The sequence below is a fragment of the Papio anubis genome, chromosome 19, assembly GCF_008728515.1.
Source record: "Papio anubis isolate 15944 chromosome 19, Panubis1.0, whole genome shotgun sequence".
Lineage (NCBI taxonomy): Eukaryota > Metazoa > Chordata > Mammalia > Primates > Cercopithecidae > Papio > Papio anubis.
In genome coordinates, this window is record NC_044994.1 from 14,951,531 (window position 1) to 14,966,771 (window position 15,241).

The following is a 15,241-nucleotide window of genomic DNA, read 5'->3' on the forward strand; positions in this document are numbered from 1 at the left end:
CAGTGAGCCGAGATCACGCCACTGCACTCCAGCCTGGGCAACAGAGTGAGACTCTGTCTTAAAAAAATAAAAATAGCTTTGAAGACAATTCTCATTGAAGGAAGACATCTTATGGAAATACACAATTGCTCAAAGATAAATGTATAAAGATATACACTGGGGGTTTGTCCAAGACCAGCCTGGCCAACATGGTGAAACCCCATCTCTACTAAAAATACAAAAATTATCTGAGCATGGTGGCACATGCCTGTAATCCCAATTACTTGGAAGGCTGAGGCAGGAGAATTGCTTGAACCTGAGAGGCGGAGGTAGATCGCGCCATTGCACTCCAGCCTGGGCAACAAAGCAAAAGCCCGTCTCAAAAAAAAAAAAAAAAAAGAATGAATAAGACCTACTATTTGATAGCATAACAGGGTGACTACAGTCAGTAATAACTTAATTGTACATTTTTAAATAACTAAAAGAATATAATTAGATTGTTTGTAACACAAAGGATAAGTGCTTGAGGGAATGGATACACCAGATGTGATTATTTCACATTGCATGCCTTATCAAAACATCTCATGTATCCCATAAATATATATACCTATGTATCCACAACAATTAAAAATTAAAAAAAATTTTTTTAAGAAGTTCGATCCCTAGTGTTGGAGGTGGAGCCTAGTGGGAGGTGCTTGTGTCATGGGGGCAGATCCCTCATGAACAGCTTGGCACTGTCCTTGAGGTAATGAGTGAGTTCTCGCTCTATTAGTTCCTGCAAGAACTGGTTGTTTAAGAGTCTGGAAACTCCCTCCTCTCTCTCCTGCTTCTTCTCTCCCCATGTGATCTGCACACACCCACTCTTCTTTGTCTTCTGCCATGAAGCCCTCACCAGAACCAGATGCTGGTAACATGATCCTTGTACAGCCTGTAGAACCACGAGCCAAATAAACCTATTTTCTTCATAAATTACCCAGCTTCAGATACTCTTTTATAGCAACACAAATGGACTAAGACAGTATATCAGCTTCATTTTCAAGAGTTAGTAAGAATTATTGAGCCAGAGAAAGGGGAATTATTGAGCCAGTTAAAGGGAAGAACATAGGCAAAGCTTTGGAGAAGGTTGTATCATAATACATTTGGAGATATGTAAGGAGTTCACTATGGTTAAAGCAGAGAGGGTATAGGGGGATAGGGATATTTATGACCCATCTATATGTCACACTGACCATTTAAGCCTTAAAAGTCCAAAAAAAAAAAACAAAACAACACAAAAAACTTTAAGGATAGATGATGCTTCACAAAAACAATATTCAGCTACAAGTGAATTATAATTACAGTATGTATGCTAGACAAGGCTAATAACTAATAAATATATTGTGACTATTTGAGGAGGATAGTGTGCGGGGGGTGGGTGGGTGTGTTATGTGCATGTAGCAGAGGAGGGTTGAAAGTTATAACAAACTACACTCCAAAATATTTTACAAACAACCTGTAACAGTTTGAGTACGAATGTGTTTGCAGTCCAGGTCTTAACAACATAAAACATAGCCAGAAATGTAACTATGACACTGCATAAACAAAAGGAAAATAAAGTAGGATGACCCCATTACTGATCATGCATACTGGCATGCGTCTCATTCATTAGAGTACTTTAAACTAGGTTTAAGTATCCAATTGATGAAAGGAGTTTGTTTTGTTTTGGCTTTGAGCTGGAATGCAGTGCTGCAATTTGTCTGTCCTGGCAGCATTGCCTATGGACAGTCATTAATCAGAAGTGAATTATTACTTCCTTGTGAAATTTAGCTTCAGTTTTTTCCTCTTGAACTTATCTGGAAATCTTTAACATGGAGAGTCATGCTAGATCCTTTCCTAATTGGAAAATTCAACTCATCCTTCACATTTATCTTCTGAAGCCCACTTCTCTTTATTCCATCAGAGTGTACCAACTGAGATTAAGTTCCTTTCCATCTCTCACATATATGTGTCTGTCACTGTCAAGAATTGTGGCAATTAATTTTAAGGGGAGGGGCTAAAAACCTACATACGGGGTAGTTTAAACAAAACCACACCTTTAGCCATCAATTAAATGAACCAGATGATTGTTTCTAAAAACTCAACTTTGAAAAGTTTATTCTGCACTAAGGTTTTTGTTAGTTTGGTTTTGGTTTTGTTTTTAAAATAAAAAAGAACAATTCAAGTTTGGGGAAGTAACCAGAGCCTCAAACGAAATATTGGCTATCTTTTTAAAAATTTTATACGCCAGTGGGTGTTTTCTTACTTTTGCTTTAAATGCTGCCTTTAATTTCTTTCTTTTTTTCTTTTTTTTTTTTTTTGAGACAGAGTCTTGCTCTGTCGCCCAGGTTGGAGTGCAGTGGCGCAATCTCGGCTCACTGCAAGCTCCGGCTCACTGCAAGCTCCGCCTCCCAGGTTCACGCCATTCTCCTGCCTCAGCCTCCCAAGTAGCTGCGACTACAGGCGCCCGCCACCTCGCCTGGCTAACTTTTTGTACTTCTTAGTAGAGACGGGGTTTCACCGTGTTAGCCAGGATGGTGTTGATCTCCTGACCTCGTGATCTGCCCACCTCGGCCTCCCAAAGTGCTGGGATTACAGGCATGAGCCACCGCGCCCGGCCTAAATGCTGCCTTTTATTTCTTTCTTCTTTTTTAAATTAAGAAGCCGTATTGTTAAGAGTGAAAGTTACTGAGACATGAACAATTTCTCCCACCATACCAGGTTCACTACACAAAGGCTTGTTCTACTGGTTAGACCTGGAGCTCATTAATATTAAAAAGTGAGGTTACTTCATTATTGGACTGAAATTTCCATTTTCACTTGCCCTCTGACTTTAGCTCTGTCCTTCTAACATCAATGAGTAAGATAGAAACATGGACAATATGCTCATCAAATTTATAGATAAAAAGCCAGGAGTGACAGCAAATGTTGTCGATAAAAGGATCAAGATTCAGAAAGATTTAGGAGAGGCTAGGGCAATGGCTAAATGTAATAAAAGTTAGGATGAATAAGTACAAGATCCTAAACGTGGGTTCAAAAATAAATCTTGCAAGTTTAGTAACAGCAAGTATGTAAAAGGCTTAGGAATCTTAATTAATAATGAGCTCAGTGTGTGTTAACAGTGTGATATGATTCCAAAAAAAAACTAACAGTCAGTGTGTGTTAACATGTGATATGATTCCAAAAAAAAACTAACGGCACTTGATAGTGCTCTAAGAAAGTGTAACATTGAGAATGAGAAGGTGTATAACTTAGTCCTGAATTCAGCTTTGGGTACATATGTTAGAGTATCTTTGGGATATGCTTGAGAAACTGAATCCAAATTGCAAAAGAACCTGTTCAAGGGACTAGATTATTTAACCTGAAGCTAAGATTTAGAGAACAAACAGTAGCTATACTAAAATAGGTAAAAAGGGATTCAATGTACTGTCCCTAGACCCAGAAGGGGAGAACTAGGATTAATGAATGTGAGTTTCAAGCAGGCAGATTTCAGCTCAGCAAGAATAAACTTTTTCTTCTTCAGACAAATATTAAGCCAAAAATGGAATGGGCAACTTCATAGTTCCCTACCCCTCACTGGTGGTATTCAAGCCCAGGCTGGAAAACTTCTGCCAGGGGAAAATCAAACAAACATTACAATGATGATTCAAGCATTATGTGTATTATTGGACTGGATAGTCTATGATCTATGCTTTTTAGACAAACTCAGCTATCACAAAAAGACCTCTACAAAGACAGCTCATCTGGGCCCCCACAAAGCACACAATCTCTTACAGCTGTCAGAAATTATAGCCTCAAGTGTGGTAAAGCTGACAGGAAGCTAATATTTTAGTTGTTCTACATGGAATCTTAGCCAAAAGGTCAAGAAGCAATATATTTCAGCAGTGTGCAGTGGCCTGAGAGAAGCACCATTATTTTATTATGTGACCCTTCTTCCAACTGGGTGAGATCATCTTTGTGTTTCCAAAAACATTGCCCAGACCCTGTGTAGACTGTAGGGTGCAGTAATGCTATACTTGGGCCTTCCAAAAAAAATGATGTGCCAAGAACAAACCCAACTCAGGATTCCCAAACAGAAATTGGAGGACCTTTTAGTCAGAGCAAAGAATACAAAGATCTGTGAAGCCAGAAGCTTCAGAGATTAAGCCGAATCAGGAATTTATTTACCTAAAAAGTGTTCAGACCAAGTATCATTAATGCTTTCCATCTTGACACATTCGGTAAAAGAAGCAAACCTTCCAGGATACCATGCTTCAGTTTATATCGTATCCTCTGATGCAGGGTGAGGTAGGGGAAATGCAATAAATCTAGAGTCCTCATTTTCTTATACTGTGTTTGAGAATATTTTTCTTAATCTATGAAAGTACTTTTTAATCTCTCCCTGAGAACTTATGACATTGCTGTTCCTGATACCTGACACCACGGCCATTCTCATAATTGCAGAACTATCGACCAGAAGAATGAAAAGTTATCCCCTTCAAACTACAAGGGTAACACTAGAAGAAAAGGAAAAGTAAAAGGCCTCTGCATTTTAAAAGCCCAATGTCTCTTCTACCAGAAGGTAAGAAAGAACGGCCATTACTTATTTCGCTCAATTAAGTAAGAACTTTCTTATAGTAGCTATGACCAAGAAAAACATGGGCTGCCTTGGAGAGCTCAAGCATGGATTAACCAATCCATCACTAAAACAAGGTTGTGAAGTCGAGCACAAAGAAACCTAGTGGGTACTTTTGTACCTAATTCCTTACAGACATGTTTAAGAAGCCCCAGAAGTCATTACAATGTCCAAGCCAAATGGGTTTGCTAAGGTATCATCATCACATCAATAATTTTGATCTTCAGTGCTAAAAATATGAAACCTATACAGGCAGTGCTGCTTTAGTTGAATTGGGTGGTAATGGTGTAGCTAGGTGAAGAGAAGGGAACCTGTTTTTATTTGCTTTGAATCTTCACTATTCTAGGTAAATTTTATTCTGAAAAAGAGATTCCTCAGATATTCTGGTGTTTTGAAGCCTACTAGAGTAATTTGTTATTCCTCCCAGAAGAATCTGCGTTATCCTACAAGAGAGAGACTTCAAAAAGTACAAAAAGTACACAACATTACCATTTTCTGCCACTGCCTGTTCAAACCTCTTCCATGAAGCTAATTCTCTTCTTCCCTTTAGATGAATCTAGAGCATGTCTATTGTCTAGCCCCTATCAGATAATGAAAACACAAAATTCCACACATTTTTATCCAAATCCAAACTTCCTCTCATTTTTATCCAAAATCCAACTTATTTCTATAATTTAAATATCCTTTCCCATATAACAGTCAAACAATTAAAACCCGAAACTTCATTTAGAATGAATGCTTCTTCCCCTCCCCAGCATGGGCTGCTGCAGGCTGGAAGCCTGCAATGGGAAAGAGGGACATGGTCACCTTCTTCTCTGGGTGCCTTTCCTTGCTTCTCTCCCTCCCTGTCAGCTTTCTCACTGTGCTTTCTGCTCTCTCCAGAGTTGAAGTAGGGCAAAGGGGAAGGTGGTACTGTTTAGTAAGGAGCAGGAAAGGTTGTACCTGAAAGGAACCAGAATTGCCTAGTGTTAATGCTCTCTGAGTCGGGAATGAGTTTTAAACTGTCTCTTTTCCTCATGGGACACTTCTGCTATTTCTATGGTGACTCCTCTTCTCCATTAGGACAGCTATTGGATTGCGGTTCCATTGGAGACATCAATCTCTCTCTTCTGGCTGGTTGCTTACAGCCTTCTCACCCCCTACTCCTCTGACTAGACAACTCTATCCCCTTCCCGTAAGATTTCCTTACTTGTGTCAGGAAACCGTCTTAGGTGTGGTCCCTCAGCAGCTCTGTCTGCCATGTCCCACACCTGATCCATAGAACACATATACACACACATACTTCTCAGTGCTTCGGTGTCCTCATCTGTAAGGTGGAGATATTAAGCCAAGTGCAGTGGCACACCCCTATAGTCCCTGCTATTCCAGAGGCTGAGGTGGGAGTACCACTTGACCCATGAGTTTAAGGCTGTAGTGCACTATTACTGGGCCTGTAAATAGCCACTGTACTCCAGCCTGGGCAACATAGTGAGATCCCATCTCTATAATAAATAAATAAGACACTATTAATAGCAACTGTCTCCTATGGTTGCTGTGAAGATTAAACAAAACAATAACTGGCCCAAATTAAACACTAAAATAACAATAACTTCCCCAAGATCACATTATTAGTAGTAAGTAGTAAAACCAGATCTGTCCTCCTTCAAAGCCAGGGAGGTACATTTCCTGTCACACTACATTTCCAGGAGGGAGATATTTTGAACCAAGGAACTACCCAGTACTATTCCAATTCATCCACTCTGCTCACTCATAAGACTGGCTATGGGCATGGTTTTGGCAACAAATTGATTGCCCTGGCACCTCTGGTTCAACTCTCCAGCAGCACCCTAAAGCTATGGATCAGCATCAGGAAGTCCCTGGGCATCCTCCTCCTTCACTCCAGAGCAGCACACCAGGCTGAACCTAAGAGCTGTCACAATGCTGGGAAAAGTGCCAAACTAATTCTAGAGCATGGGGCACTCTGACACTTGACATAGACAATAGCATAACTTTTTCCACCTTCGAACCAACATTATACTCTTCAAATCCTCTTTTAGGAAACCTTATATAAAACCATGCTCACTCAATAGACAGCCTCCAAAGTGAAACCTGTCTCATTAGGTCTTTGCCACTACTTCGTTAGGTGACTATCTGCTACCAACACAGAGCAAAACTCGAAAGACTTCTGCCCTAGAGACCACATCTTGAGGTGCAGACTTTTCCCACTCTCTGTTCTCTCAAAGTATTCCTTAGAATGTTCCTTAGTTGATATAGTTACATTAAATTATAGAGCTAGTCTCATGTAGAATATTCGTTAAATATTCTCTTTCAGCACACCAGAATCACATTTTCTATGCTTTAAAGGTCAGAAATCTTTTTGCAAACTTCGTGTCTTCTGCCCCAAGGTGGAGACTCATCTTCAAAGGTTCCTAAAAGGGAAGTGATTCTTTTGCAAAGAACATATTCCTCTGGAAAGAATCAACTGGCTTCCATCAAAGCATTTCACAGCATTTATGCATCATTCCTGCAGGCTACTTGGTAATTGCAAAGACAAAGATGTACCTTTACACAGTGGCAAGATCTAGTACCTTAACCACATAATCAAGCTATAAGCATCACGGATAGCAGGACAATCTAATGTTATGTTCTTACTGATGTGAAGTGATACACAACACAAAGCATCACTTATTACATATCTTGCCAAACATGTTTAACTTGAATCTTACCAAGACTTTAAACCTAATTTCCAGTTTATGGGAAATAGAAATGATAAAGGAACAAGTCTGAAAAAAACAAAAACAAACAAACAAAAAATAACAGTAAGGAAAAAAGAAGGCTAATTCAGAACATAGAATGTCCTATAAGACAACTGGCCAAGTTTCTTCAAAAAGTCATTTTCACAGGGGAAAAAAAATAGGTGACACTGTTCAAAAATAAGAGACTAAGGAGATATAATAACCAAATATAATGCACGAAACTTCATGGAGTCGTGGTTTGAAGGAAATAACTGTAAGACACGTCATGGAGAAAAACTGAGGAAATTTCAGTGTGGATTAGATATGAGCTGATATTAGGGAATTGTTAGTTTCCTGAGGTGTGATAGTAGAATGTAACTATAGTAGAATATACTTATAATTAATATATATGTGATAAAGAATTGGTAAGTAAAAGCATCATGATGTCCAACCAATATGTATGCACACATTCACACACATTCAACATGTGTTAACAATTGTGGGTATTGTAAGTGAATATGCAAGTATTCATTGTAATATTCTTTCAAATTTTTAGCATGTTTAAAAATTATATAAAATACAGGTGAAATGTTTCTATTTGCAGATGTGAGGACAGTGTAGAAAATCCCAAAGTATCTACAAAAAAGCAAAATGAAACAAAATACCGCCTAAAGCTAATTAAGTTCAGCCAGCCAACTAGGTATTATTGCAATGGGCTGCCCAGTAATCAAAGAGGACTACTTATTTCCCACCAGGGTTTTTACAAAAAGATTCATTCTGGTAAGTTCTCTGACAAAGTTCAGACATTGTTACATGGGTGGCACCAGCTTCTCTACATCCCTATCAAAATCAAAGAAAACTCAGAAAAAAATGGAAAACAAAAGCTGCTTTATTATTCTACTCTTTGAGAGAATCTACCTTACACAAAGCAAATGCTTGTTTAAAACATTTCAATGACATTCATAAAGTTGTAATTGAGAAAGAAAAAAAGTAAAATTTATTTAAGAAGTCTATAAATCTCCCTATTTACAAAACTTTTTTTAATATACAAAATAAACTGGGATCAAAAGTTTTTATAACCCTTAAAAAAAAAAACGGTACAGTCAGGTTACAGCTTAATCAACACACAAATCAACTGTATTTCTTTATATAACAATGGACGTATGAAAACTAAAATTAAAAACACAATGCCATTTAAAATTGCTCCAAAGAAATACTTAGGTATAAATGTAAAAAAATAAACACACCATGTACAAAATATGTATGCTTTAACTACAAAATACAATTTAAAAATCAAAGAGCCAGGCGCAGTGGCTCATGCCTGTAATCCCAGCACTTTGGGAGGCCGAGGCGGGCAGATCACCTGAAGTCAGGAGTTTGAGACCAGCCTGAGCAACATGGAGATACCCCGTCTCAACTAAAAATACAATGCCTAATTTCATTACTTACCCAGGAGTCATTCAGGAGCAGGTTGTTTAATTTCCATGTAGTTGTGTGGTTTTTAGTGAGTTTCTTAATCTTGAGTTCTAATTTGATTGCACTGTGGTCTGAGAGACTCTTATGATTTCAGTTTTTTGCATTTGCTGAGGAGTGTTTTACTTCCAATTATGTGACTGATTTTAGGGTAAGTGCTATGTGGCATTGAGAATAATGTACATTGTGTTGTTTTTGGGTGGAAAGCTCTGTAGATACCTATGAAGTACACTTGATCCAGAGCTGAGGTCAAGTCCTGAATATCCTTGTTAATTTTCTGTCTCGATGATCTAATATTGACAATAGGGTGTTAAAATCTCCCACTATTACTGTGTGGGAGTCTAAGCCTCTTTATAGTTCTCTAAGAATTTGTTTTATAAATCTGGATGCTCCTGTATTGGGTACATATATATTTAGGATAGTTAGCTCTTCTTGTTGAATTGAGTCCTTTACTATTATGTAATGCCCTTTCGATCTTTGTTGGTTTAAAGTCCGTCTTGTCAGAAACTAGGATTATAACCCCTGCTTTTTTCTGCTTTCCATTTTCTTGGTAAATTTTCCCACATCCCTTATTTTGAGCTTGTGTGTGTCTTTGTATATGAGATGGGTCTCTTGAATACAGCACACCAATAGGCCTTGACTCTATCCAGCTTGCTGTACTGTGTCTTTTAATTGGGGCATTTAGCCCATTTACATGTAAGGTTAATACTGTTATGTGTAAATTTGATCTGTCATGACGCTAGCTGGTTATTTTGCACACTTGTTGATGTAATTGCTTCATAGTATCATTGGTCTTTGTTCTTCCATGTGTTTTTGTAGTGTTAGACTGGTAATGATTTTTGTAGTGTAGGCTGGTAATGACTTTTCCTTTCCATATTTAGTGCTTCTTTCAGAAGCTCTTGCAAGGCAGGCCTAGTGGTGAAGAATTCCCTCAGCATTTGCTTGTCTGAAAAGGATTTTATTTCTCCTTCACTTATTAAACTTAGTTTGGCTGGATATGAAATTCTAGGTTGGAAATTCTTTTAAGAATGTTGAATATTGGCCCCCAATCTCTTCTGGCTTGTAGGGTTTCTACTAAGAGGTCAACTGTTAGTCCGATGGGCTTCCCTTTGTAGGTGACATAGCCTTTCTCTCTGACTGCCTTTATCATTTCTTCCTTCATTTTAACCTTGGAAAATCTGATAATGATGTGTCTTGGGATTTATCCTCTCATGGAGTCTCTTACTGGGGTTCTCTGGATTTCCTGAATTTGAATGTTGTCCTATCTTGCTAGGTTGGGAAATTTCTCCTGTATGATATCCTGAAGTATGTTTTCCAACATGGTTCCTTTCTCCCCATCTCTTTCAAGTACCTCAATCATTCATAGGTTCGGTCTTTTTACATAATTCCATAGTTCTCAGAGGTTTTGTTCATTCCTTTTCATTCTTTTCTCTCTAATCTTGTCTGCCTGCCTTATTTCAGCAAGATAGTCTTCAATCTCTGAAATGCTTTCCTCCACTTGATGTATTCGGCTATTGATACCTGTGGTTGCATTGTGAAGTTCTTCTGTGTTGTGCTTTTCAGCTCCATCAGGTCATTTATGTTCCTCTCTAAACTAGTTATTCTGGTTAACATCTCCTGTAATGTTTTATCATGGTTCTTGGCTTCTTTGCATTGGGTTAGAACATCTGCCTTTAGCTCAGCAAAGTTTGTTATTACTCACCTTCTGAAGTCTACTTCTGTCAATTAATTCATCCCAGCCTCAACCCAGTTCTATGCCCTTGTTGGAGAGGTCTTGTGATCATTTGGAGGAGAAGAGGCACTCTAGTTTCTTGAGTTTTCAGCATTTTTTCATTGATTCTTTCTCGTCTTTGTGAGTTCATCTAGCTTCAATCTTTGAGGCTGCTGACATTTGGATGGGGTTTTTGGAGGGACTTTTTTGTTGATGCAGTTGTTATTGTTGTTTTCTGTTTGTTTGTTTGTTTTTCTTTTAACAGTCAGGCCCTTCTTCCATAAGGTTTCTGCAGTTTGCTAGGGGTCCACTCCAGACCCTGTTTGCCTGGGTCCCTCCCATACCTGGAGGTATCACTCCTGGAGGCTGCAGAACAGCGAAGATGGCTGCCTGCTCCTTCCTTTGGGAGCTGTGTCCCAGAAGGGGACTGACCTGATGCCAGCAGAAATGCTCCTGTATAAGGTGCCTGGCAACCCCTGTGGGTGGGCAGGGAGTGGGGGAGTGGTCTCATCCAGTCAGGAAGCACAGGATCAGGAAACCCCTTAACAAGGCACTCTGGCTGCCCCTTGGCAGAGGGGATGCACTGCACTGTGGGGAATCCCACTCATCAGGACTGCCCGGATTCCTCAGAGCCAGCAGGGGGAAAGACTAAGTTTGCTCATCTGTGGAGACCGCCCCTCCTCCCTGGGGCTCTGTCCCAGGCAGATCAGAGTTCTGTCTGTAAACCCCTGGTTGGAGTTGCTGAAGTTCCCACAGGGAGGCCCTGCCCAGTGAGAAGGGATGGGTCAGGGTCCAGCCTAGAGAGGCAGTCTGGCCACAATCTGCCATAGCTGCTGTGCTGTGCCATGGGGAATTCCTCCTGAGTCCAAATCATCCAGTCTCCCCAGCACTGGCAGGGGAAAAACGGCAGACTGCAGCTGCAGTGATGGCTCCTTCCCCTTTCCCCAGGAGCTCAGTCACCTTAGGCAGCAGGAAACTGCAGTGCTAGTGGTCAACCCTCCCACTGGAAACTCAGTAGTCTCAGGCAGCCTCCCGTCAAGTGGCCACCAAGAATCTTCACAGCTCTGTGCTTGGGACCCAAGGCCCTGGTGGCATGGACTCACGGGGGATATCCTGACCTGTGGGTTGCACAGATCTGTGGAAAAAATGTGGTTTCCTGTGGGGGGGGTAGCACAATCACTCACCCCCTCCCTTGGCTGGGGGTGGGAGCTCCCCTTCCCCTGCGCTCCCGGGAGGGGCATTGCTCCACCCTGCTTTTCCTCACTCTCCAAGGGTCACGCCCGCTGCCTAGTCCAATGAGAGAATCTGGATACCTCAGTTGCCGGTGCAGGATTCATTGGCCATTTTCATTCTCTCAGTGGGAGCCTCTGATGGCAACTGCTTCTAGTCAGTCATCTCAGCCCCTCCCCGCTACCACTTTTCTTATGACAACACACTTTAAAATCTAAAGGAAACAAATGATGTTCTATCAAAATATAAATTCCCCAAATTAACTAAATAAGTAGAACACCTAAACAACCCAACAGCTGCAGAATTTGAAATATATACACACACACACACACACAAAAGCTCTACAATTAAAAATGGTACCCGATTCAGGATGTTTGTGGGTGAGTTGTCTCTAAAGTCAAGGAACAACAATAGAAGCCTTCCCAACTCAATTTACAGTTTTATCATAATATTAATGCCAAAACCTGACAAACATATTCCAATAAGAAAACTAGAATGCTTATAATTAAAATCTGAAACCAGATATTAACAAATTAAATCTAGCAATGTGTTAAAATAGTTATATTCTATAACTAAGCAAAGTTTATTCCAGAAAGCAACATTTCCCAATTTTAAGAAATCTATTAGTATAATTTATTACATTAAAAATTTTAAAAAGAAAAATATGCAATTTAAGTACATGCCAAAAATATATTTGAGGTATTGGAACAGATATTCCTGATCAATGTTCATTAGTGATTTTTAGGATGTGAATATTTTCTCTCTTCATGTATATTATAAGCCTCTCTCATGCCATATATTATTTCTCTCTGTGAGCTACTTCTACCTGCTATACCCTCATTCTGCATAGATCCCAGGAATTTCTATGTAGTGTATCAATCAATATATTTAGAAGCAGTTTAAACATGCCTTTCAGGAGACTAGCCTAAGGAAATGCTTCACGAAAAAAATGTCTATGGCTTAGCAAGTTTGGAAAAACTACATATTGTGTTTTTCTCTTAGAGATTTGCAACAATTAAAGATTCAAAGAAGTCTTCCAGGGTTTCCCAAGTTAATTGAACATAAAACACTTTTGTTCTTATAATGCCTATTAATACCCCATGAATACATTTTGATAAACACTGGTTTAGATCATGTCACCACAATGTCAGTCTCAGCACGGGTAGCATTTATTGTTCAGGGCATTGTGTGAGGTACCGCTGGAGATATTGAATTATAAGATACAATCTATTCCCACAGATGATTATAATGAAGTTTAGTCAGAACATATAAATAAAGAGATAAATAATAATTTGTGACAACATGGCATACATACCAAATAAGCAATCCAAACAAAAAGGGTAGCAAGGGTGCATAGGAGGCAGGAATGTTACATGCTAAATTGTTGAGGAAGGCTTCCAGGAGGATATATGAGTTAATCCTTGGGAGAAACACACACACAAGGCAAAAATGTGAATCGTATATTTGGGAGAAATTAAAGCACTGGTTTATAGTTGTTCAAGAGGTAGACAGGGTGACAGTGTAAAGTGTCTTGCTTTAAGGATCTAGGTCTTTATTACTCAGCCCATAAAGAACTAATGGAGGTCTTTCAGCAAGGAGAGAGCATCTCAGGGTAAGTGTATTTATAGAAAGTCGCAATTAACACAAAAGTTTTCCAAAAAATGTCTTCTGTTTGACTCCTGTCTTAGCCTAGGCTCCCCACAAAAGCAGAACCTATGACAAAGTCCGGTGTACAGGTGCTTTATTTTGAGGTATGATCCCAAAGAGCTGCGGGGGGAGACTGGGAAGAATAAAAAAAGGAAGAGGGAAGCACAACCCAATCTAGCTCCTCACCACTGTGGGCAATTGAGGCTTGATTCCTCTGGGATCCTCTAAGAGGACAAGAAAGGATACATCTCAGAATTATTCACCCAGGAGTTGAAAGAGAGAAACATTTATCTTCCAGTTCCCAGACCCCATTGACAAAGGATTGCCCTCACATCTGCAGGTTTGCATATGCTCCAGAATGCCCACATTCATTTCTACAGGTATCCTACTTAGTGAAGGGAGAAACTCTGGGGAAGAAAGTGAGAAACAGTGAATGTAAAGTGAGGCATTGTCAAGTTATACCTACATGTAACTGGCAACCCCAGCAATGGCTGGAGTAAAAAGGGGACTCCTCCCAGAAAATATAAGAGGTGTCTGGTAGATTCTCCAAAGGAAGGTCAATCCAACTTAACACCATATTTCCTGGTTCCTACCTGATTCATTTTCCAGCAGTCCTTTGCACACATGGTCCTTTCATATGTGGTCATCTCCAGGCTTTTTAGCATTGTTTTTTTTTTCTCCTTCCATTTTCCCCAACATTCTAAAACAAATAAATGAAAACAAACAAAAAATAGACATACCATTTTTTTTTAATTGCTTTAATTTATCTATACAAAGAAAAAACATTTTTAGATTTGTTTAATAAGTTAAAGTTGATGGCAAAATGACCACTAGAACAAGTTCTCAGACAAGATGTGTATGCTCTGTAGGTAAAAATTAACTTCTACAAGAAAGTTTTCAATAAATTTTACACTTCTATGACAGCCCTGTATCCCCAATCAGAACCAAGCAAAGCACTAAAGTCATTGCCCTGCTTATCACTCCAGTTACCAGGTCTGCTTTGGCAGAAGCCATATTTGGAAATATGGTTCTTCATAATTGCCACAAACCAGCAATATCCATCTCCCATTCATTTAACAAATATTTGTTAAGGACCTTCTGTGATCCAGGTACTATTTTAAGCTCTGGAGATTAAGCTCTGAACAAAACAGAGTAAGTCTCTGCCCTCATGACACTTACAATCTTGCAGGGGAAGTATACAAGTAAATATGTAACATGTTGAATGGTGACAGAAGCTGTGGAAAAAAACAAAACAGTATAAGGGAATAAAGGGTTCCCAGATGAGAAGTGGAAAGATGGGTATCACAATTTTCTATAGCATGATTATAAAATAAATTTGTACAGAGACATAGAGGAAGGGAGGGAATGAGCCACATAGACAGATGGGGAAGAAACATACCACATGTGCTAAAAACAACTGGCAAGACCTTGAGGGAAAGTAATGCTTGCCCCATTCAGGGAATAGTGAGGAGGCCAGTGCAGTGAGAGCAGAGTGGGCAGGGGGATGTGAAAGGAGGGGATGTCAGAGAGGTAGCCTAGGGTGAGATGATATAGGGCCTTGGAGACCATTGTAAAACTTAGAGCTTTACTGTAATTAAAACAGGAAGCTATAGAAGGATTTTGAGATGAGGAGTCATGTACTCAACTCACATTTTTAAAGGATCATTCTTATTGCCATGGAGAATAGATATAGGTGTCCTAGTGTAGAAGTGAGCAGGCCACTTAGGAAGGTAAGTGGAAGATAATGATGGCCCAGATGAGAATGATAGCAGCAAGAAATGGTAAGATTCTAATTATATTTTGAACATAGAGTGGGCAAGATTAGTTGATGGATTGGATATGTTCTGTAATAGAAAA

At 39.5% G+C, this 15,241-nt stretch overlaps 1 long non-coding RNA gene across 3 annotated transcripts in view; it reads right to left on the reverse strand.

The window, feature by feature from the left end:
- LOC103879615 overlaps window positions 1-14,080 on the reverse strand; it is a 175,729-nt gene extending 161,649 nt beyond the window's left edge. For all 3 annotated transcript variants that reach the window (XR_002518641.2, XR_004180030.1, XR_002518640.2), the window contains exon 1: window positions 13,978-14,080. This is a non-coding gene — a long non-coding RNA (uncharacterized LOC103879615). The remainder of the gene's footprint in view (window positions 1-13,977) is intronic.
- Between the last annotated feature and the right edge of the window lie 1,161 nt (window positions 14,081-15,241).